Source organism: Schistocerca serialis, chromosome 12 (assembly GCF_023864345.2).
Source record: "Schistocerca serialis cubense isolate TAMUIC-IGC-003099 chromosome 12, iqSchSeri2.2, whole genome shotgun sequence".
In the NCBI taxonomy this organism is placed as follows: Eukaryota; Metazoa; Arthropoda; class Insecta; order Orthoptera; family Acrididae; genus Schistocerca; species Schistocerca serialis.
Window position 1 is genome coordinate 67795127 of NC_064649.1, and position 24327 is coordinate 67819453.

Sequence of the window (24327 nt, forward strand, 5' to 3'; positions counted from 1 at the left end):
GCAGCTTAATTCAAATGGTTCTGAGCACTATGAGACTTAACATTTGAGGTCATCAGTCCCCTAGAAGTTAGAAATACTTAAACCTAACCTAAGGACAGCACACATAGCCATGCCCGAGGCAGGATTTGAACCTGCGACTGTAGCGGTCGCGCGGTTCCAGACCGAAGCGCATAGAACTTTTTTTTTAAATCGTTGTGTTCGGTGGTTGATCCTTCCACTCAGTTTTTTTATTGCAGAGGCCAACCGGCTCTCTGTCCGAACACGCTGAGCTACCGTGCCGACGAACCGCTAGACCACACTGGCCGGCTGCAGCTTATTGTCTGTCGCTCCCAGCCATTTATCCTGCCCACATCCACACGACTCTGCACCTGATAGGCCTGTTGATAAACATGTCTGGTGACGAGGCTCTGAATCACCTTGTTGTAACTACTTCTTGGCTGCTACATTCCCTGAATTCCGATGTGACCTACCCAAAGGAATCACCCCTTCTTCCCAATTTTTTGTAGGCGGGGAAGCCCAATATGGATATTCTGCACTGGTCAGCTATATGGAGCAGACTGGGAATTCTGGAATCTGAACACATCTGCTCCAGCAGCCTGAGAGACCACATAATTCTGTATCGCACACCATGCATTTCTTATATAATTTCAGCAATATTCATCGTGCAGTGTACTTGGTGGACTCTCTGTACTGTATTCAGAGTATCTTTACGTCAGCATCATCAGTCGGTTTGTTCATTGCTGAATGTAGTGAACTTATTTCTTGATTCATTTATTTAGTAACTGACTCATCCTCTAGAAGTCTTCATGCACAGCGATCTTCAGCTCCTCGTAATATAATGAGAAGAGGTAGGGGAGAAACCTTCTTGGCTTGGTCCAAGCGGCTTCTTAATCTCTTCCTCGTGGTCTTTTGGCTTGGATTTTGCCTCGCAAGATGGTCTTTTCTAACATATCCGCCTCTCTTCTCAAAATGTTTCCAAGGAAACGGGTGTTCCCAAGGAAACGGGAATATGTGTGACTGACACGGGAAGATAAACTTCTTGTACTGTTGGAAATGCCGCGTGGCTACAGTCTACCGTCGGGTAGACCGTTCGCTTGCTTCAAGTATTTCGATTTGACGCCACTTCGGCGACTTGCGGGTCGATGGGGATGAAATAATGATGATAAGGACAACACAACACCCAGTCCCTGAGAGGAGAAAATCTCCGACCCAGCCGGGAATCGAACCCGGGCCATTTGGTATGACATTCCGTCGCGCTGACCACTCAGCTACCAGGGGCGGACTCTCGTACTGTTAATTTCTTACGTAATCAAATCATTTGTTCTTCTCTCTGTCGACGGTATGTGTTAAATCTCCCGTCAACACCGCAACTTGAAGGCATCAGTTCGATGCTTGTCACTAGCTTTCACGGTGCAGCTGTACGAGAACACAGAGGACACCGACGTTGTTTGGGATATTACCTGGCTTTGCCAGATCATAGTGAGTTTAAGCATTGCGCTCTGCTAAGAAGTCTGATGTGATCTAAACTCTGGATATTTTTTATGTCTGTCTCTATACCGAAATTTAAGCTGCCAGTCTTCGCTCTGGAGAACAGGTCGCCAAGTTCCTCCTCATTTCCTGCAATGAGATTGAAGTACTGAAGGGCGACCAGTTGTAATTGTTTAAAACCACTCAAAACCCAAGATAGCACAAAATATTTTTTGTTCAGGACTCCAGTTTCAACAGTCTTAGTTAGCTGCCATCTTCAGGTCTGAAAGTTTTTTTTTTTTGTAGTAAAACGTTCATTTTACTCTGACCTCATGCGCAAGATATTAAGTGGATAAAACTCAGCACATTATTAACGTTTCCCATCAGTAATATATATATAAACAGCATCTGATCCAAAAGTCCATGTCCATATAGGCTTACATATTGCTCGCAAGCCGCGCGGGATTAGCCGAGGGGTCTAGGGCGCTGCAGTCATGGACTGGTCCCGGCGGAGGTTCGAGTCCTCCCTCAGGCATGGGTGTGTGTGTGTTTGTCCATAGGATAATTTAGGTTAAGTAGTGTGTAAGCTTAGGGTTTTTGGGCGGAAGAGACCAAACTGCGAGGTCATCGGTCTCATGGGGTGAGGGAAGGACGGGGAAGGAAGTCGGCCGTGCCCTTTCAAAGGAACCATCCCGGCATTTGCCTGGAGCGATTTATGGAAATCATGGAAAACCTAAATCGGGATGGGATTGAACTGTCGTCCTTCCGAATGCGAGTCCAGTGTGCTAACCACTGCGCCGCCTCGCTCAGTGTGTAAGCTTAGGGCTGATGACCTTAGCAGTTAAGTCCCATAAGATTTCACACACTTTTTTTTTTAACACTGCTCGCAATGGGGGTAGTACCGTCCGAAAAGCGTTGATTTTTTTGTTTTGTTTTTTTGTTTTTCCGCCACCACATGATACTCCACCAACGCAGCCATCCAATGCGAGCCTGATGAGATGACATTCTCTGCATGGATGTTGCACAGCAGATGTGGCAGTATAGCACGTTCTATGACTCGTTTTGTCACATCGACAAACTCAAATATTCACCTGTCGACTTTCACGCTTGCAGTATGACTGTTGCAAACACCTTTTACTGATAATACTAGGTGTTTTGAAACCTGAGATTAACAGAACACTTGATACTGTGTGTCCCACGTGTGACTGTTGAGAAAGTTCTGCTGAAAGTGTTGGATGATTTTTGCCACATGAGATATGTTAGTGTCTTTGATCACATAACTGCTAGACACAAGCTTATTGGAGGAGCGGACTTGTGGGGCACGGTGTGGCGCCGGCGTGTATCTGCCTGGCAGCTGTTCCTTTACTCTCACGTGCTCCTCCTACGGCGCACCCCCCCCCCCCCCTTTTCCGCCCCCACTCACGTCATCCTTCACCGCTCAGCCGGCCGGGCCTCCTAAATTACTTTTGTCGTTGACGTACGAATATCCCCCTCCCCCGTCCCAACCCTCCATCAGGCCCGCCGGGATCAATTCCCTGGACGCCCCCACACGCATCGCAGCTGTCACTCCGTCAAAGCGGCTGCCCCGCCTCCAACAGGCAGGCATTCTGCCCGCAGGCGCTATCCTTTGTTGTTACTTCTCTGGGCAAGGCTTAAAACTTGCTGCAGAGGAACCTTGTCTTGCAGGAGTCTAATCTACATCTACATTTATACTCCGCAGGCCACCCAACGGTGTGTGGCGGAGGGCACTTTACGTGACACTGTCATTACCTCCATTTCCTGTTCCAGTCGCGTAAGGTTCGCGGGAAGAACGACTGCAGGAAAGCCACCGTGCGCGCTCGAATCTCTCTAATTTTACATTCGTGATCTCCTCGGGAGGTATAAGTAGGGGGAAGCAATATATTCTATACCTCATCCAGAAACGCACCCTCTGGAAATCTGGACAGCAAGCTACACGGCGATGCAGAGCGTCTCTCTTGCAGACTCTGCCACTTGAGTTTGATAAACATCTCCGTAACGCTATCACGCTTACCAAATAACCCTGTGACGAAACGCGCCGCTCTTCTTTGGATCTTCTCTCTCTCTTCTCTCAACCTGACCTGGTTCGGATTCCACACTGATGAGCAATACTCAAGTATAGGTCGAACGAGTGTTTTGTAAGCCATCTCCTTTGTTGATGGACTACATTTCCTAAGGACTCTCCCAATGAATCTCAACCTGGCACCCGCCTTACCAACAATTAATTTTATATGATCATTCCACTTCAAATCGTTCGCAACGCATAATCCCAGATATTTTACAGAAGTAACTGCTACCAGTGTTTGTTCCGCTATGATATAATCATACAATAAAGGATCCTTCTTTCTATGTATTCGCAATACATTACATTTGTCTATGTTAAGGGTCAGTTGCCACTCCCTGCACCAAATGCCTACCCGCTGCAGGTCTTCCTGCATTTCGCTGCAATTTTCTAACGCTGCAAGCGGGGTTCTGTACTGGACTTGCATATTCGTTGAGGTAACCTACAATTCACAAGACTTCGCGCTAACGTGACGTCATTTTGACGTCACACGCTTCACCGAAGACGAAAAGAGGTGTCTATCGAATTTGGCGATCGTTTGGTTCACAGCATACGAGGCGAACATGACGTTGAAAACGAAAACAATCACCTCAAGAAGAAAGCACTGGAGGTTATGCTTTTCCTTTATCACAGGATACGTTAAGTTCGAAGTTACATCGTTTATAAATGTGCAAAGTTCCCCTTTCACGCAGACTGGGCTGCCGATAAGGGAGAGATCAAAGTATTGGCAAAATTTAGCTCCGAAAGGTACTTAAAAAGTTGTACTAACTGTTTTTCGGAATACGCCTTCATCAACACCGTGACACGAGTTGCTGATTAACAAGCAAAAAGACGGTGAAGCTAACCTAGCATTGAATGCTACATTGAATGTGTACATTCAACAGGGTTCATTAAGATAGCCCAACAAACTTAGCTTATATTTTGGAATTCTGGAAATTAGTTTCAGGAGTCGCTCTACAGTTAGAATGTATGGGTAGCCATCTCTGGAAACGAATTAAAGTAGCAGCTCATTTATGTGATGTCCAACGAAATAATGCTATTCCAAAACAGGAAAACGTTGAGGATCCCTGGAAAACGCGTCGCTATTAGTAAAATTTTCAGTAATAAAATGACGAAAACGTAGTATTGCTGGTTAAAGATGTATTTTTGAAACGTCGTCCTTGAAAAATAATGAATGACAGTGCCGGAAAAACTCTTGCGTTATTTGATACAGAAACAGCCGAGTAAAACTCAACGTAGTCAGACAGTTTTCTCTTTACTTGTTCTGATCAACACTAAACGGACACACAATATTTTTTTGCGCAACGCAGTCTGACTTTCAATAATCCCTACAGAAGAATGGCCCTGACTAACAATAACCTATACCTTTCATGAATCATTTACATCACAAAAATCTTCGTTACTCGAAATACTGCAATATAGCGAGCGCCAATACTGCCAGCTAAATAAAGGAAGTTAGTAAATGAAAGATTTTGATAGAGAACAAACAATGTATTTACCTTAATAGCGTTCAAAAGTCAACATATATATTTGTGACATCCAGTAAAACAAATTTCCTTTTTCTGACAGACACACGACCAGATCGCCCGCTCAAATCTCAGCCATCTCTCTCCACATCCACCACAGCTGGCGGCTCAGCTCCAACTGCGCAACGCTACGCGCTGTTCACATCCAACAGTCCAACACTACACAAGCAAATATTCCAACAAGGCCGACCAGCCACAGACTGCACACAGCACAGCCAGTGATTTTCATACAGAGCGCTACGTGTCATTACCAGCATAAAACCTAAACAGCCTAATTACAGTTTAACTGAAGACGATTGTTCGGAAACGAATTATCCTAAAAAGGACTAGCTCGTTAATTGTCTTTTATATACTTTCAGATGGCTCAGACTAAGTTACCTCTTAATTCTGATGCAAATTTGTCAGTCTTTTTATGCTTCTTCTTCTGAATGGTACTTTACCAGATATTCGACGTTTGAATATTTATTCGCATCAGCGTGTTCCATGCCTTAATTTGTAAATTATTTACAATGACAACTCACACCTGAGAGAGAGAGAGAGAGAGAGAAAGAGAGAGAGAGAGAGAGAGAGAGAGAGAGAGAGCGAGAGCGCATGACGCGAAGCACATTCGTGGTTACCCTATGTATTGTAAACCACATATTTTACATAATTTTGCACCTCAAGGATGTCAGATCACTGTCACTGCCAGCGTCACTGTCATTTATGCCGCAAGATGAAGCAAGTTCGGCAAGTTGAAATGCTGCGTCTACTGTCGTAATTTCATATCGTCACCCTGTATGTGGATTCGGTAGTACCATATTCTTTTTTCCGGCCCGCTCGAGTCTACTACGGTGGCGCTTATATATTTATATGACAGACGCACAACTGTGTACAACGTCAAAGGATGACTGCGTAAGATTACTGGTCTACCAGTCAGCATTTAAAAACGGCAGGTTGCAGAAATGAGCTGACGGTGTGGAGCAATCGACAAAGATTGTACAACAGCCAAAGTAGAGAACGGGGCTGTCTTTCACCGTATCTTGTCATTGCTCTTCTGTCTAGCCTGAATTTTAATTCCACACGCGAAACGTTATTTGATTTGCGTCATTGCTTCTCCGATGTACAAAATGGGTGAAAGCCTGAATTTCTGTTTCACGCTCTTACTTATCCGTCCACTCCGTTCTTGGTTTTCGATTTGTATTGTACTCTTGATTCTTGTTCACATTCTCTATTTCCCATCTTTTCCCCGAATCTTACTCTTGCCCTGCACCATTTTACGCGCCCAACGCTTCATTTTGTTTAGCTCGGCAAGTCCTACATCTACATCTACATTTATAATCCGCAAGCCACCCAACGGTGTGTGGCGGAGGGCACTTTACGTGCCACTGTCATTACCTCCCTTTTCGGTTCCAGTCGCGTATGGTTCGCGGGAAGAACGACTGCCGGAAAGCCCCGTGCGCGCTCGAATCTCTCTAATTTTACATTCGTAACCTCCGCGGGAGGTTTAAGTAGGGGGAAGCAATATATTCGATACCTCATCCAGAAACGCACCCTCTCGAAACCTGGACAGCAAGCTACACCGCGATGCAGAGCGCCTCTCTTGCAGAGTCTGCCACTTTGAGATCCTACGAAGAGCCATCAAATTTTTTCGGGTGTTGCTTCAGTTTTCAAGGGTAACACACTGTCGACGTCATCTTCTCGTGACGTCACACGTCACTGTGTGTCGGAAGCCGCTCGCGTGGTATGACGCGCGGCCGTTGCGTTCTCCCACGCGGCCTCCGCCGCCCCCACTGCCGCCCCCGCCGCCGCCCCCGAGCTCTTTCCGGGCTGGCCGTCGCCGACAGGCGGCATAAATCTCGGCGGTCTGCGCCCGGCGTATGACTGATTTACCGCCAGAGCCCACAAAAAGAAAACCGCCCCCGCCGAGGCACCTCCCGCCCGAAATAACAAAACACAGAAGACGGCGGCGCACTCTGACGGGGGGAGCAGGGGGCGGCACGAAAGGACGGACAGTTCCACAGAGAGAGAGAGAGAGAGAGAGAGAGAGGGAGGGAGAGGGGGGGGAGAGGGAGAGAGGGGGGGGGGAGAAAGAGACTCCCTCTCTTTGTGGAACTGTCCGAACTCCAAATTTCCTATGAAAGAGCTAAGTGTACAGACACCAAACCGACTGGAAAGCTACCACTGAAAACACGCTATGGAAACATATCACAGGTAACTCATTTCGTATAGTTAGGAGAAACCATCCAACCCCCTGGGCTGGGCACAACCTCCAACACAGAAAGTGTATTCAAACTGCAAAAGGCGTACAAACTGGCATGAAATCACTATAACAAAAGAAAAACATGTCGTAATGCTAAATTACAGCACTACAACGCCGTTGGTTTACCAGGATCCTTGCACTCGGCAGAAACCACAGTTATTAGACGGATGACAAAGATTCGTGACACAGAGAAACAGGAACGAAAAATTCTTAGAAGAAACTATGGCTTTGTACTCCGAGACAGAAGTTGGGTCAGACGACATAAAACGAACACACAGACAAAATAAAAGATAAATTTAGGAAAAGACGCCTTCAGTTCTATCGCCACCTGAGTAGAATGGATGAAAGCCGACTCACTAGGGAAATTTTTTAGCATCGTTAATAGAAGCAAATTAGAGCCAAGTTCCATAAAAGAAACGCAAGAGGACTTGGAACAACTGAAAATTTAAGAAGAAGAAATAGAAAACGGAAAACAATTCAGAAGTAAAATCAGAAACAACAAAACTGAAGAGGTGTCAACGAAGGAAACAACGTGGAGAGAAAGAGGAAAAACGAAGAAAAACACAATTTATTAATGAAGAAGTTTTGGGAAGAAAAGGAAGTAAAGCTGTGACTGACCCAAATTCACACTCTCTCCTAAAGGGAAATAATCAAAAGTAATAGACAGGAAAAACAGCTCCATGTGTGCAGGGTGAAGATATGGAAAGAATTTAACCTACCTCAGCACAGGTCAATTTCTTTGATGTTAAGCTGCGATCATCACGCCACTAAGGTGACGCCACAGCTCGTAGCGTACTGTATTGGCTACCGCTCCCAAAGGTCGCCACAAATCGTTCACAGTGGGGCTGTTTTCATTCTGGTGTCAGCCGAGACAAATGGTTCAAATGGCTCTGAGCACTATGGGACTCAACTGCTGAGGTCATTAGTCCCCTAGAACTTAGAACTAGTTAAACCTAACTAACCTAAGGACATCACAAACATCCATGCCCGAGGGAGGATTCGAACCTGCGACCGTAGCGGTCTTGCGGTTCCAGACTGCAGCGCCTTTAACCGCACGGCCACTTCGGCCGGCCTCAGCTGAGACATGTCGGTTGGCTCGTAATAGTACAGGTTACACAAGGAGAAGATCACGGAGAACAAACACGAACTTATGGTTTCGCTGATGACATTCTAAGTCTTTCGGCGACTGGACAAAACCTGGAAGAGGTATTCAATGTAATGCATGCGGTCTTGAAAAGACGTTATGAACATCAGTATACGTAAAACAGGGGCAATAAGCGGCAGTCGATGCTGATATACATATTTAGACTAAGAAATGAGACACTAAAAGTAGTCGATGATTTATTCTGTTTCAGCAGAAAAATAACTGATGTCATAATGGGCGATGTCGAGTGATTACGAAATCCAGACTCCGTATAGAACGAAAACAGTTTCTGGAAAAGAAGAATTTGTTAACATCGACTATAAATTTAAGTGCAAATAAGTTGTAAGTAGGCTTTTTTTTTTTTTTTTTTGGGTAACGCCACGTAGCGCTCTGTATGAAAATCACTGGCTGTGCTGTGTGCAGTCTGTGGCTGGTATGCATTGTTGTTTGCTATTGTAGTGTTGGACAGCTGGATGTGAACAGCGCCGGCCGGTGTAGCCGAGCGGTTCTAGACGCTTCAGTCTGGAACCGCTCGACCGCTACGGTCGCAGGTTCGAATCCTGCCTCAGGCATGGATGTGGGTGATGTCCTTAGGTTAGTTAGATTTATGTAGTTCTAAGTTCTAGGGGACTGATGACCTCAGATGTTAAGTCCCATAGTGCTCAGAGCCATTTGAACCATTTGATGTGAACAGCGCGTAGCGCTGCGCAGTTGGAGATGAGCCGCCAGCAGTGGTGGATGTGGGGAGAGAGATGGCGGAATTTTGATAGCGGACGATCTGGACGTGTGTCCATCAGAAAGAGTAAATTTGATATCATGGACTGATATACATATATATATATATATATATATATATATATATATATATATATATATATATATATATATATTATAACTTTTGAACACTATTGAGGGCCGGCCGGAGTGGCCGAGCGGTTAAAGGTGCTACAGTCTGGAACCGCACGACCGCTACGGTCGCAGGTTCGAATCCTGCCTCGGGCATGGATGTGTGTGATGTCCTTAGGTTAGTTAGGTTTAAGTAGTTCTAAGTTCTAGGGGACTTATGACCACAGCAGTTGAGTCCCGTAGTGCTCAGAGCCACTATTGAGGTAAATACATTGTTTGTTTTCTATCAAAATCTCTCATTTGCTAACTGTGCCTATCAGTAGTTAGTGCCTTCAGTAGTTTGAATCTTTTATTTAGCTGGCAGTAGTGGCGCTCGCTGTATTGCAGTAGTTTGAGTAACGAAGATTTTTGTGGGGTAAGTGATTCATGAAAAGTATAGGTTATTGTTAGTCAGGGCCATTCTTTTGTAGGGATTATTGAAAGTCCGATTGCGTTGCGCTACAAGTACTGTGTGTCAGTTTAAACATAGTCATGTATAATTTTTCTAAGGGGACGTTTCAAGGTCTTCTTGGAAGGTATTTGTATAGTGTGTAACCTCGTATGGAAGTGATACGCGGGCGATTAACAATTCAGATTAGAGAAAAAATAGCAGTTTTTCAAATGTGCTACAGAAGAGTGCTGATGGTTAGGTGGGTAGCTAACGTAACTTATGAGGAGGTGCTGAATGAAATTGGGGAGAAAAGAAATTAATTGCACAACTTGGCTAAAAGAAGGGGTTCACTGTAGGATACATCCCGAGGCTGCAACGAGTCGTCGTCAGTTTGGCAGTGGAGGTCAGACATAGGGAGCATGTTCTTATGAGTGTAGACGTAAGTTGTTATGAAAAGATGCAGAGACTTCCGCAGGATATAGTACGGTCGACAACTGCGACAGGCTGGTCTTCAGACTGAAGACTGCAACATCGTCAACGACAACAAAACAGGTTACGACATTAGGGCTAACAAAAAAAAAAAAAACGTTAAATCCAAGGAAAAGAAAATCCAAGTGGTGCATCCGAAATGGACTTCGCACAGGATTGAAACGGGTGCAACAAAGGCATTTATAAAAGAAATTAACGCTCCAAAACGAATATATTGTCGGCAGTGGCAAACCAACCCTGTAAACATAATCTATAGACGTATACCAATCGAGTGGGAATAGAAGTCGCAGAGTGGGGTGGTCCACGTAAACGTTTCAGCACAAGTGTTTTCTCTGGAACCACAATAGATACAGAAATGGAAATGGAAATGTCGTGTGGCTAGGGCCTCCCGTCGGGTAGACCGTTCGCCTGGTGCAGGTCTTTTGATTTGACGCCACTTCGGCGACCTGCGCGTCGATGGGGATGAAATGATGATGATTAGGACAACACAACACCCAGTCCCTGAGCGGAGAAAATTTCCGACCCATCCGGGAATCGAACCCGGGCCCTTACGATTGACAGCCTGGCAAGCTGACCACTCAGCTACCGGGGCGGACAATAGATACAGAAAAACGACTTTCGCTGGTATGAATGCAAGGGAGAGATTCAAGTAAATACAATAAGACATTCTACATGTCAGTTACATCCAGAGAAGTTCCTAAGTGGAATTGGCGCTTGAAGTAAAAAAATAAAAAAAAAATAAAAAAGAATACACCGCTATTGCACATCCCGAGATGCAAGTGTAAACCCCACGTTGCTCGTAATCGCCACGTGATTGACATGCTACGACGCAACAAATGTTGTACATATTGTTATTTACATAGTTATTAAGTGGACTGGAAACAACACAAATGTCCAGTCACGCAGTTACGCACAACTGCCATTCTCCGTTAGACCCTTGGTCAGCCATTAGTTATATTTGCTCTGGCAGCTGATACTCGGTTTTCCGTTACCGTTATGTCCATTCCAGTACTGTAGTATAGTTCAATAAAGTGCGAGCGAGTAAAGCCTTTCCTTATTTTTCATTGTATGTGACTTGACATGTGTATTCTTTCCAGTCCACTTAATAACAGTGTAAATATCTAACCATAAATACGACGTTTTGTTGCATCGTAGTCGTCAATCAAATCGTGAGAGCAACGTGGGATTCACGCTTGCATCTGGTAGTGTGCAATAGCGGCGTGTTTAGTTTACTTCAAGCTTCAACTTTGCTTAGCAGGTTCTCGGGATGTGACTATCGTATTGTGACGCAATCAACCCCATTCCTTCTGTGATTATTCATGTCACTGATTTGGTAAGAAATAATAAGGGATGTCCGTTTGAAATATATATATAAAGTTTGCGTTGAAAATAATATCGCTTACCTTTTAGAATGTCCCATTGTATTTACTTTGATGAGCCTCCACCTTACATTCACACCTCTGACAGCCACCTATAGTGGTTCCAGAGATATTTGCACCGACATGATTAAATGGACCATCCTGTATATCAACGGCCTTGCCGCAATGGTAACAACGATTCCGACCACATCACTGAAGTTGAGCGCTGTCGGGTTTTGCTAGCATCTGAGTGGGTGTCATTTAGTCTGTTTTGATACTGGCCTTACTTAAGGTTAACAACACTGTTTTGCATACTTACAGGTGAATTTCAGATTTTTCCATCTTTAATTGATTACCTATTGTATCAACTCAGATACGTTTTTAGTGGAACATTATACCAATATAACAGCATTCGAAAGAAGTCAAATACATTATGTAACGCTTGCTGATGTTGACGTCGTAGTTGGCTGTTGCCGTGTAAGCGGTGTGGTGTCGTCACACTTTTATGCCGAGAAATCTTGAAAGAGGACACAAATAAAAAAAAGTATATGTGTCAAGTCGGCGTAAATGACGTCCTGTTTATGTTGGATGCTACGTGTTCGAAAATAGTAATGGACCTAAAACGCTTCCTTGTGGAACATCTCTTACCTGACGATGACACACAAATACTGAAACTAGACTCCGTAAAACCAAGAAGAACGACTGTGTATTTTGTACAGAAGGGAGAAGCAGGCAAAATGTCTTGCAGGGTTTTGTACGCCTTCGTTCGTCACCCACGCACAGCCTTTCCGCAGGCGAGAGACGTCCCGGTCGGTATGACGCGGCCGACCCATTACGGGGACTGTAATGGGCCCGCCGGAATGAATCCCGAGCCCGCCAGAGATTAATTCGGCGCCAGATAAATTCCGAAGGGCAGCGCGCCGTCTCACTGCTTATTAATATTCCGCTGACCCGCTCCCTGTGATTTACGACCCAGCTGGCGTCTCCGCACGACAAAAGGCAACCAGCCGCCATGACGGGCGCAGTTCCGCGTGCAAATCACAGCGCGAGCACGTTGGCGCAAGTCTCGCCTCTTCATGCTTTTACTCTGTTTCTGCACTTGTCTGTCATCATCAGGCGTGAAATGTTCCACAAGCAAGTGTTTTAGGCCCATTACTATTTTCGATCACGCGTTATCCCACGTCCTGGTCTCCTTTTTTAATGTTTTCTGCCACTTACAAAGGAAGTCCTCCCTCAATAACTGTTACTTTATTCCAGTAGTTTCACAGGGACATATCGGATTTTTATTTATTAATGTTGGCTTTTGACAAGGTCGACCTTGCAGTCAACAACTATACATAGTTACTAAAAAATTTTGCTTTTAGTGCATACTCTCAGGATTATTTTACAGTTCTGTCTAGTATAATATACTATGGACATATAATAATGGCCATGATCAGGGCATGGTTCAAATGGCTTGGAGCACTATGGAACTTAACTTCTGAGGTCATCAGTCCCCTAGAACTCAGAACTACTTAAACCTAACTAACCTAAGGACATCACACACATCCATGCCCGAGGATTAGGGCATTCCCGGAAATATCTGGCACGTAGGCGTTTTCGAAATTATAATTTTTTAAAGGAGGTTGTATTGTTAACTTCCTTCACGTTAAGCAATACTATGATATTTTGCTTAACAAAATTATAAAACTAAACAAGAATATTCGTTAATCTTTCAATCTTTGCAGTTTGGTCGTTTAAATTTTTAGAGGGCTACATCACACATGAAATTTTGAAGTGTAAAAGAACAAAAAGATCATCTTTGTCACAGAAAAGGTTTAACTGGATCGTAAATGACAATATAGTTGAACTTGCACATCAGCTCACCTAATGAGTCAACTAGGCCGTCTCTGTAAATTTCTTGTTGCTGTAAACTCGTGGATTCAGCTGTCATCGTAGTAAAAGTCTTTACCCCACTTTAATTTTTGTCTTATTGAACTGATGCTGTATTTTCAGCTGCTCTACATAATTGTAAAATAGATTTAGGAACTCAACTTTACTCAAAGGCGTAAGTTAGCTACCTTAATTTTTAGCATGATCGTACAGTCACTGATTGTTCTCCGAAACACTATTTTCTAAAACAGGTTTCATGGTCAGTCTTTGTTTTCCTGTAAACCTTGGACCTTACAGATCATTGGGTGAATCGCTAACTGGTTTTCGTAGCCGCTCTTATATTGTATCTATGCTGTACAAAGGCTAAGTTGTGGGGAATGGCTTTTTTTTTTCCTCGGAACTTGATGGACACGAAATTTTACTGCTATATTTGAACTGTGTCTCTGAACTGCTTAAGATAAATAACGATACGTTTCCTTTGGGAAAGACGCAGCAAACTTCATTCCTGATTCTTGTCTAATTTGAACATGAGGACAATCGCCTATGGCCTCCTCGTGCACATGATGTTGAACACCAATCTCCCATTCATCCTTTCTTCTCGTTTTTCGACAGTTGGTACTTATTTTCGAGTACGAAGAGAAGTTCCAGAGACTATGCTGCAGAGCACAAATAGATTCAAACAGGGAAACAGAATAATGTTTTGATATATCTATCTCCAAATTCTACTGTTATTCGTAGCAGAATCGTAGTATTTTCATAAATTTTTAAGAAGGTTCACAATTTGCGACGTCCAAAGGAAGTATTCATTATTGTTCATCTCAATGTTACACCCACCACGTTTATGGACAGCATCGCTACTATTAACGAGAAGTCCTGGTCGTATACTCAGATTGTTAACTAACTTAGAGCAAAACAAAAGTCCCAGGGGCACTCAACGTGATTTATAAAAACAACTTCTTGGGCAACTATGCTCCTACGCGCGACCCTGATGCGTGCCAAAATAAATATATCATAATATCGATCTGGTGAGGCCTTGCAGCATTCAGCCTCCTACGACGGAAGGTGGGTGCACCAGCCTACCACAGTTCGGAATACCAACTTCTGATTATTTTGCCAGAAGCCTGTGCCCTGTATCGCTGTTAGGTGTTGGATCTTCACAGGAATGATTATATGGTGTTATTGAAGTTTAGCAACAATCAGTGCACAGAGTACCAATTTAATAATTTCTTAAAAAGATCATTTGTCTTTTTCAGTGCTCAAGAATGAACGGTGGAGATGACCTTAAATCTCGTATCGTGAGCAGGAAAGAATGATTTATTCGCCTTTCATTAATGACGTGAAATTATCTGTGTGAGCCGAGAATAAAAGTGGACCCGATACTAATGCTTGTGGTACACCTATACCGTGAGACAGTTCCGCCGCGTGTGATCCAGCGCACTTGTCGTCGAACGATACTGTGAAAGTGTACTATACAGTTCCGCAAGACAATATAGTAAATTCATTGTACGCCTGATGTCGACTGGAAGCTCAGGGTGATAAGCGGAGACATGACTTTTCCCTGGCGCAGCTAATGAGCCCCCCCTGATAAGCAGAGCGTGCAGATAAACACGAGGCCGTGTGTGGCTGGCGCAGGCGTGCGTGCGGCCGGGGGGCGTGGCCGGCCGTGACGTCACCGCGAGGCCCCGCCCACCGGCGCCTTCCCGCTCGGGCCAGACTTCCGGCCGCCGCTGTGTCTGCACGGTAGTAGTCCAGCGCAACGTCGTACCCGATACAAAAGTACTGCCTTTGTCTGTCTTCAGAAGTGTTTCGAACACGTCTCAGGAAATAACGCTGCAGATCGTTGGCTCAGCTGCTATAGTCGCTTTTATCATGGTGTTGTGTTGTTTGACGAAACTACGAGGTCACGTAATTGTGTTGAAGTGTGATATTTTCTCGAACGGATAAGCATATCGCCAATGCTATTTTCACAATGTACAACATTTACACGGAAGAGCCAAAGAAACTGGTACACCTGCCTAATATCAGAAGTGCCTCAACACGATATGGTATGAACTCGACTAATGTCTGAAGTAGTGCTGGAGGCAATTGACACCAAGAACTCTGCAGGGCTGTCCAAAAATCCGTAAGAGTAAGAGGGTGTCGAACAGCACATTGCAAGGTATCCCAGATATGCTCAATAAGATTCATTTGTGAGGAGTTTGGTGGCCTGCAGAAGAATGTCGGTTCAAAAATGGTTCAAATGGCTCTGAGCACTTCTGAGGTCATCATTCGCCTAGAACTGAGAACTACTTAAACCTAACGAACCTAAGGACATCACACACATCCATGCCCGAGGCAGTATTCGAACCTGCGACCGTAGCGGTCGGTCGGTTCCAGACTGTAGCGCTTAGAACCGCACGGCCACTCCGGCCAGCTAGAATGTCAGTAGCTACTGACAAAATTACTCGTGCATATGATATTATTTATGTATATTTGACGATGCTGTTGCTGATTTTGCATTTAACATTTGACGATGCCACTGTGGCTGCAGTACATTAGGACTTTGTTTTATAGACCGAAACCGGTAATCTGTTAACAAAAAGTTTGTGACCATAGACGTAAATTAAAGGAAGCTTATTGCATCATATTTGCTTGAAATCGTCCAGCGGTCTAGGAGGAGATGTGGAATATACATACATACAGCACATTCGAATATACAGGGTGATTCAAAAAGAATACCACAACTTTAAAAATGTGTATTTAATGAAAGAAACATAATATAACCTTCTGTTATACATCATTACAAAGAGTATTTAAAAAGGTTTTTTTCACTCAAAAACAAGTTCAGAGATGTTCAATATGGCCCCCTCCAGACACTCGAGCAATATCAACCCGATACTCCAACTCGTTCCACACTCTCTGTAGCATATCAGGCGTAACAGTTTGGATAGCTGCTGTTATTTCTCGTTTCAAATCATCAATGGTGGCTGGGAGAGGTGGCCGAAACACCATATCCTTAACATACCCCCATAAGAAAAAATCGCAGGGGGTAAGATCAGGGCTTCTTGGAGGCCAGTGATGAAGTGCTCTGTCACGGGCTGCCTGGCGGCCGATCCATCGCCTCGGGTAGTTGACGTTCAGGTTTCATAACTAACCTTTTTCGTAGGACTCTCCATACAGTTGATTGTGGAATTTGCAGCTCTCTGCTAGCTCTGTGAGTCGATTTTCCTGGGCTGCGAACAAATACTTGCTGGATGCGTGCTACATTTTCATCACTCGTTCTCGGCCGTCCAGAACTTTTCCCTTTGCACAAACACCCAATATCTGTAAACTGTTTACACCAACGTTTAATACACCACCTATCAGGAGGTTAAACACCATACTTCGTTCGAAATGCACGCTGAACAACTGTCGTCGATTCACTTCTGCCGTACTCAATAACACAAAAAGCTTTCTGTTGAGCGATCGCCATCTTAGTGTCAACTGACGCTGGCGCCTAGTCAACAGCGCCTCAAGCGAACAAATGTACAACTAAATGAAACTTTATAGCTCCCTTAATTCGCCGACAGATAGTGCTTAGCTCTGCCTTTTGTCGTTGCAGAGTTTTAAATTCCTAAAGATGTGGTATTCTTTTTGAATCACCCTGTATATTTTCATAATATGTACGGATATTTTTTTTGCTTAATCTTGATCATTCAGTAAAATGGAGTGTTAGAAAGTTAATGTACGTAATTTTACATCTCTTTCCGACTTCTAAATTAATTTCGTTGCTATAGCAGAGACATATTTTGCTTTGGCCGTACACTGTATACATCAGCTCTGTATTAACGTCTTCACCACTCCAACACCTTTGAAACTATTTTTTTTTGTCACTCTTGCTAAACTGGGCCACGTTTTGTAAATTTGAGCATGTATGCTGCATAAAACATATGATGGTCTGCGCTAAAGCAGTTTCCTGGAAATTAAACACCACCCACGTAGTGTACGAGCCAAAATGAGTTCATATTTAAATGCAGAAATCAAATACGAAATGAATTCTTCGCACAAAAATGTACACCATGTAAGGTTTCACCACGTTTTGAGTTTTATTCACTTTAAAATCATTTCATGAATGTTTCTGTGAAGGTCAAATGGGGAAAATCTCCCGTAAATTAACCGAAATATGAATGGAAAAAGTTCTTGTTCAGCTTAGTGCACCAAACCAGTAACGAGTACAAAACGAATCCCCCAGCAGGAAAGTAAGGAAATCTATGAGAGCCTTTTCAAGATGGATCCGGTAATAATATGATTTAAATAAACTTTTTTTAAACCGCAGCTCTGTTTGTATTCAGGTGGTGTCTGTGCTCGACTAGGACGCTCCCACTATCCGTGGATGTGTGCTGTTCGCACGTAGGAGGTCTCCAGAGTCTAAGACACGTGAAGAGGGAGTACTGGTCGTGTCTCTCCATTCCACGCACGAACCCACCGGTCCGCGGCCCGTTATGATACTTGAGCAGCTGTAGCTGCGAGTATACCTGTGTGTGAGTGTGATTACCCCGCGCCGCAGTAAATTATACGGCCGGTCGGGTCGGTTGTGCGCATGCGCCCACTGCTCGCTGCCTGCGCGGAAGGACGCGCCAGATCCTTATCCTCTTCCTCATCCTGGGGGCGGGACCCCAGCTCTGTTCCGCCAACCTGCTCCTCTCTCGTACACACGTCCTCTCGTACGCTCTTAGTTTCGTTTATGTTCACCCGCTCATTCTGCCTCGTTGTATAGGGTAGATGCTGCTTGTGGCTGTAAACAAACCTTGAGGCTTCCAAGAATGTTTTCTGTTGTTCTTAAGTTGCTAGCAGCTCAGTGCGTAGCGTACAAGTCCTTTAATCGTGATGTCCCTGTTTCGAATCGTACTAATAGCATTTTTTCTTTTATTTAAACCCTATGTTTATTACCAAATGTAAATGCTAATTAGCCGGCCGCTGTGGCCTAGCGGTTCTAGGCATTTCAGTCCGGAACCACGCTGCTGCTACGGTCGCTGGTTCGAACCCTGCCACGGGTATGGTTGTGTGTGATGTTCTTAGGTTAGTTAGGTTTAAGTAGTTCTAAGTTCTAGGGGACTGATGACCTCAGAAGTTAAGTACCATAGTGCTTAGAGCCATAAACGCTAATTAACGAATTTTGGATGATAATTTTTGACAAAAATAATATATTTTATTTTAAACTACTGCTCGTAAGAAAATGAGTGTAAAACTTGGTACCAAAAAGCGAAACAGGAAACAGAAAATATAGTTTTTTATTTCGAGACTTACAATATTATTGATGTACAGTATGCAGTTTTTTAATCTGACAGTATGGTATTCCGGTGGTCAGGAAGTCGGCACATTAGCGCGCTCGGTAGTCTGGGAAGGTAAGTCTATTCTCATTAGTAATTGCTAATGAACCGTAAAGAGATGTTGCTAGATAAGTGTGACCGACTATTTGTTAATTAACAACTCCATTTGACAATAAAGGTCGCGTCATACGGAATTTTAAAAGTGTACCTATACAGAGAAAACCTATAAGTCGTTCTCGACGCCTGTAGACAAGCAACTGCTTGACACCCGTCTAATTCGAGATGCCTACCTGCAGATGTCTAGAACTACTTCATACATTTTCACTGTACAGGTACACTTTTAAACTTTTAAAATTCCCAGTAAAGCTGAGCGGGTGCCACTGAGGTTGTTGAGGTATTGGGGGGGGGGGGGGGGGGGGAGGGGGGGGGGAGTTATAGGGACTCTTGTTGTTTCATCCACGCGTGTATCAAAGTTGCAACCCCCACCCCCATGCCGATCACGTCATAAGGGGACGCGAAACAAGAGGGATCAAAAAGCATAAACACCCTATTTTTATTCTGATCGCGTTTACAGGTCAACACAATATAGAGGATCCAACCTGCACACTAGATCAAAAATTGCTCTCGCCTTGCGTTCACTTTCAGTAGGGGTGCAGAGGAGAGTTGAAACGTCTCGGAGGGTCAAAGGTAGCTAAGAACGTTTTCCTGTTATTCATCACACTGCGAACTGTCGTTTTCGAACACGAAATGTGAGAGAATCAGTACCACATGGATTTTTTTTTCTTTTTTAAATTTGTGGTAAGTTCCTGTGGGACCAGACAGCTGATATTATCGGTCCGTAGGCTTACACACTATTTAATGTAACTTAAACTAACTTACACTAAGGATGACACACACATCCATGACCGAGGGAGGACTCGAACCTCCGACGGGGCGACGAGAAGAGCCGCGCGAACCGTGTCAAAGCGCCTGAGACCGCGCGGCTATCCCGCGCGGCAATACCACGAGAGAAGGAGTGTTTCATTAACACCCTTTAAGGCAACCCCTGAGCAGCGGTGTATCTGAAACGTTTTCCTCGCCCGCCCATAAGAAAACTGTGTGGTTTCAACGCCAGGGACCACGATCCTCACCACAGTGGCAGTGGCAGTTGACCCTAAATAATGAAAAGTGTGAGATCATCCATCTACACGAGTGCTAAAAGTAACTCGTTAAATTTCGGTTACACGATAAATCCTTCTAATGTAAAAGCCGTAAATTCAACTAAATATCAAAAAATGTTCAAATGTGTGTGAAATCTTATAGGTCATCAGTCCCTAAGCTTACACACTACTTAACCTAAATTATCCTAAGGACAAACACACACACCCATACCCGAGGGAGGACTCGAACCTCCGCCGGGACCAGCCGCACAGTCCATGACTGCAGCGCCAAGACCGCTCGGCTAATCCCCCGCGGCTAAATATCAAGGTATTACAATTACGAACAACTTAAATTGGAAGGAACACACAGAAAATGTGGGGAAAGCTAACGAAAGACAGCGTTTTATTGGCAGGACATTTAGAAAATATAACAGACCTACTAAGGAGACTGCCTACATTACGCTTGTCCGTACTCTTTTACAATACTGCTGCGGGGTGTGGGATCCATACCAGATAGGACTGACGGAGTTCATCGAAAAAGTTCAAAATAAGGCAGCACGTATTGTATTAACGCGAAATATGGGAGAGGGTATCACAGAAATGATACGGGATTTGGGCTGGAAATCGTTAAAAGAAAGCCGTATTTCGTTGCGACGAAATCTCACGAAATTCCAATCACCAACTTTCTCCTCCGAACGCGAAAATATTTTGTTGACACCGACCTAAAAGGGAGGAACGATCACCACGATAAAATAAGGGAAATCAGAGCTGGACGGAAAGATATAGGTGTTCATTCTTTCCGCGCGATATGTGAGATTGGAATAATAGAGAATTGTGAAGGTGGTTCGATGAACCTTCTGCCACACACTTGAATGTCATTTGCAGAGTATCCATGTACATGTATATGTAGAGGCGACAAAATAAGGGATGAAATGTGGTTAAGAAGGGGTATGACAATGTTCCTGTTAGGTGATACATCCACGGTGACGTTGGGCAGAATTGTGGTTAAATTTGGTGGCAGCGCCACATCTTTAATCCGCCTTAAATGTGGCACCAACTTCTGAGCTCTGGCCTTTTTTCTCGTGTACGGACAACTTTCTGTTTGGAGCGCCGTCGAGTCCATGGTGACGCTCGGCGCCACTATTTTGCACACTGCAGAGGAAGTTTGTAGACACCTGTGCCCAATTTCAAACTTCTGCATCGCAACGGGAGTCAATTTACAGGTTTGGAAAAAGCGATCCTTTAACTGCGCCGCACAGTGTATTTTCTTATTTGAGTGTGCATTATGGGAAGTCTACGACGAAATGATTCACGTTATTGCTATATGGAGGTGTTACGCAGTTCGTTGTTCTGTCGTTCGCCTCTGCTACCACGGCGTGATGTCTAGACCCGTGTCCTGTCTGCAGCGTTATTAGACGGAAATGAGGACCAAAACCAGACTAGACCCATTAGCGGCGACGACTGCTAAAAGTTCTTTCGTCCAGATGGCGGCTGTAGATTACCTCTGCAACGGACGCAGGTTGGCGGCGTTTCCATTGCGCGCTCGGAAGAGTAGAAATGTTTCAGATATCAGTTGGCGTGGCGCGGGGAGTCCGTAGCAGGTGGCATCCGCTTACAAGGCGGTCGCTACGTAAATTGGAAGTAATGGAGGCGGCGGTGACATCAGACGGCCGGTGTGTGGTGCAGGGCCACACACGGCCCCGTCCGCTTCCGGTAGGCGACGACACGGCGTTCGTTGCCTCGCACCTGCTGGCGGCTATATGATTACCCGCCTTCCAAGTCAGCCAAGTATGTCGAATGCTCATTGCTCATACCTATTCGTAGGTAGAGTGACCTATCAGCTTCCTATCCTGTATCTGTACTACTAAGGTCATCATAGGGCGTGTGGCAGAGGGTACTTCATATGTAAATGTAAACTCCGTCCACAGCCCTGGTACGACCGACCGCCATGTCGTCCTCTGCCAGTGGCGTCACAACCCTGGAACCGACCGACCGCCATGTCGTCCTTTGCCAGTGGCGTCATTGAATAAGGAATGGGCGGCGTGGGGTCAGCACACGGCTCTCCAGGCCGTTGCCAGTTTCGTGACCTGGAGCCAGTATTACACGGGCATGTAGCTGATCAGTTGGCTTCATGAGGCTGAGTGTGCCGCCTTCTAGCTTTTCCAGCAAGGGAAAATCTCTGGCAGTACCAGGAATAGAACATGGATCGCCGCTTGGCAGTCAGTTACACTGACCATTCAGTTATAGAGGCGGATAGAGAGTACGCCATATGCCATGATAGCTTCCCTCCCCTTATTTGCTGTCCCATTCGCGAATACTGTGGTTAGAACGACACCGTGCTGTTGCTGTAGTCTCCAGTCCGAAGATTCGTTTGATGCGACACTCTGCACTGGTCTCCCTCGTGCAAGGCTCATCATCTCTTCCTCATAGTCGGCCGGGGTGGCCGAGCGGTTCTAGGCGCTACAGTCTGGAACCGCGCGACAACTACGGTCCCAGGTTCGAATCCTGCCTCGGGCATGGATGTCTGTGATGTCCTTAGGTTAGTTAGGTTTAACTAGTTCTAAGTTCTAGGGGACTGATGTCCTCAGCAGTTAAGTCCCATAGTGCTCAGAGCCATTTGAACCATTTCTTCCTCATAACTGCATCCAAAATCCATTGAACGATCTTTCTGAAGTGTTATGCCTGCAACCCCTCACACCCTCTTCCCTTCCATTATCTGATCGCCGATTCCTGATGACTCGTGATGTGTCCTGTCAAGAGCCATAAATTTCCTTTTCCCCACGTCAGTTCAGTGTCTCCTCAGCACTTAGTCAACATAGTAACCTACTCGTCTTTTTAACGATTTTTCTTATGTCTTGTCCACACTTTTATTTTTCCGAGAAGCTTCGGCGTCTCGACTTTCCGTCATTTTAAAAGGCAGTGTTATGTCAGTTGTATAAAATTATTCATTAGATACAGTGTACCGTGACAACATTCTCAGTCACGAGACAAGTGATGTGATTCATTGTGTCTAATGAACTTATATGGCTGACATAACACTGCCTTTGGAAATGACGGAAAGTCGACGGGCAAGAACCACGTATCTACCATAGTTCAGGAGATATAACTATGTCGTAAACAATGAGATGCGTGAAAAACCTCTGCGTCATGTATCTGCTACTAACTGTATCGGTAATAAATTTCACATACAGTATCCACCTGTAGTGCTGAATGCACCTACACAAATATACCACTGTACGACTCATAGTTCAAGAGATATGATGTCGCAAACAGTGAGATGCGTGCAAAAATTAAGAGGCGTTGTATACACACGCTTACAAAATCGCATTGTAGAAACGCGAAGCAGCTCCGCCCATGGTACAGAAACTATCCGCGATTACGCTTCTTAATTTAAATTCTGTACTTATACATTTGTACATTGTGCACATTTCTTTGTACAACGTTTCAAAATTTCAAAGGTGTTTTCGCGAATACATGGAAATGAAATTTTTTCCATATTACACTGCAGCGACAGTTCACGCGAAGTGGCGCAATGGTTAGCACACTGGACTCGCATTCGGGAGGCCGACGGTTCAAACCCTCGTCCGGCCATCCTGATTTAGGTTTTCTTTGATGTCCCTAAATCGCTTCAGGCAAATGCCGGCATGGTTCCTTTGAAAGGACACGGCCGACTTCCTTACCCATCTTTCCCTAATCCAATGAGACAGATGACCTCGCTGTTTGGTCTCATCCCCCGAATCAACCATCCCCAGTTAATTTTTTGTTTTATTTTGTAATAGAAAATTGTCAAAATGAATATCCGGGCAATGTCGGGTTTGTCAAGTAGTAATGGATACGAGAGTGTTGGGGATGCAGCTGGCAAGGTAATTCAGCGTGTTCTGTGAGGGGACGGACCCTCCTCTGTAACAAAAGACTGAGTTCTCATCCATGAGATGTGAAAGGTGTTTGCGACATCCGCACAGAACCACCGGCGAAAAACAATGAAGAAACAGATCGAAATAAAGAAAGACAAATAAAGGTGATAAAGCACGTTTTTGGAAAGCGAAAGGTCGCGGGATCGAATCCTAGTCGGACAACTGATATTCTTTCATTCTAAGCTAGCTTTCATCTCTAATTGGTCCGATGATTCGCACGTGGTGCAGATTTTACGTCAAACTGTGTGCCATTTCTCCCGTAACATAATTGTGGTAGGTTATGGACATGTAAGTCGCCGAAGTGGCGTCTAAACCACAGTCTAACATAACAGTCACGACTCTTCGCCTCGATTTTGTTGCCTACCGCACCAGCAGCACCCCAAGCGGCCAGTAACTTAAACTGTAAGTTCGGCGCGATACTGAAAGCGAATAGTGGTTGTTTATTTTGATTTCTACAATGATTTTTACAAGCTGGAGTGTTTGTAGCGCAATAAATTGCAGCAACAACAGGAAGAAGACACCACAGCTGTCTTTT